We start from the raw sequence: 2,089 nt of genomic DNA on the forward strand, positions 1-2,089 counted from the left end.
GATACCATATAAATTGTCAAGCCTCCGATTCGAGATTGTGAGTCGAAGGTCATGGCAACCACCGTATACTCATAAGAAACTTTTTTCATAAGCATGCAAGGCATCTCATCATGATATCATACACATAAAATTAAATAAATTTTAATTTTAATGATCCAATCTTAGTTCAAATAACAAATCAAAACTCAGTGTCAAAAAGAAAAGAATAATTGTCTGACAAAGTTAACGCTTAAAATAAAAATCTTGCATCAATTCTGAGAAAATCCTAAATCACATAAGCTAACTCCATCTTTAATCGCTCTCCCAACCGAAATTCCGCATCATGCTAATTTTCTGGATCTGTAAAGAAAAATATAAAACTCATTATGAGCTAAATAGCCCAGTAAGCAGTGTATACCTTTAACTGAATAAATCAGACAATAATACTGTACATATCGATTTACTGATAATAACAAAATCAATATGTAAATTCATGAATTCATAATTTAATTCATCACACTATCAATCATGTATAAAATTTTAATTCATCATAATTTAAAATTATGCTTATCATCTTAAATTCATCAAATTCTTAAGTTCTTCTTATCAATCATGAACTATGATCATATTTTTTCTATGGCAGGATCATAATACCGCATATCTTCTTGTGATAGGCTGCGAATCATCTAGCAGCAAAGTTCTTCGGAACTGCTGGTCTTGCTGGCGGTTTGTCGCTGGTCTTGCTGGCGACATAAATTCTCAAGATAAATCATTTGCCAACGTATATGCCCTCATTGGTGGAGTCCTTTACATAGCCAGGTTGTCAATTCATATCATCTTTCAATTCATGTATTATTTCAATAATAATATAAATAAGTGATATTCGAGTAAATCAGTCGTATCATTCTTTATGATCATACATCATCATAATAATTTTCAACAAATATCTTCAATCATAAATAATTTTCAACAATTATTTTCAATCACAATTATTTTTAACAAATATTTTCAATCACAAGCATACCATGAATTAATATAATTCAAATTTATAATTTATCAGATAAATTTAATAAAAGTAAAACACTACTTACCTCAAAAAAAATTCAAACTAGGGATTCTAGAAATCTTGAAAATCTTTCTCTGAACCTGGTACGTCAAATATCATATTTTTGATCAAAATTTTATCAAATTAAAAAAATAAAAATTTTTAAAATCTAATGTCCTTGCATGGATCGACTAGATGACAGCATTCAGGATTTTTGAATTGATCCATGAAAACTCTTCTTGTATTATTATTATTATTATTATTATTATTATTATTATTATTATTTTTTTTTTTTAAAATCCATCGATCCTAAAAAAATTTAAGAGAGAGAGAGCAGAGAGAGAAAGTCTCTCTCTCCTTCTCTTTCTCTCTCTCCCTTTTTTTTCTTTTCTTTTCTTTTTTCTTTTTCTTTTTCCTTCTTTTTTTTCTTTTCTTTTCTTTTTCTCTTTTTCTTTTTTTTCCTTCCTTTTTCTTTTCTTTTCTTCTCATAGTCTTCCCTGGCCGAAACAAAGGACCGACAGATCCCCTCCCTTTGGCTGGCCATCTGGACCGCAGCTGGCACGACGAAGGCCGGCGGCAGGGGGCAACCCTCTCGAGTCGGAAAGGTCAAGGCCGGTGGTCGGCAATGATCGCTGGAGCCGAAAAATCAAAGAGAAGAAGAGACCAAACAGGAAGATCCCTTCTCCAACGAAATCCGGCGACACCCGTCACCGGTAGTTGTGTACAGTGGCACGAAAAAAAGGAGAGAGGAGAGAAAAAGAGGAAGAAGGACTTACCTCAGCCTCGGGTGACTCCGCCGGCGAGAAATCACGGCGAGTACGAATTAAGGGGCTGCGGCTTCAATCGGAGAAATCAGGGAGGAAGACCGGTGGGGGTTCTTAGGAAGAGGGAAGCCCTTTTTATAGAAAGTCTTAGAATTTTTGATGGTCCTAGAACTTTCGATCTCATCATGGCTCATCGGAGAAGAAGCTTCTCGATTTTTTTATTTTTATTTTTTTTTTTGATGGGCTTCTGAACTGGGCTTAACGCCCAAAGATCGGTTATTACAGAAAGAGGACGGTGTCT

Source organism: Elaeis guineensis, chromosome 7, assembly GCF_000442705.2.
Source record: "Elaeis guineensis isolate ETL-2024a chromosome 7, EG11, whole genome shotgun sequence".
NCBI lineage: Eukaryota > Viridiplantae > Streptophyta > Magnoliopsida > Arecales > Arecaceae > Elaeis > Elaeis guineensis.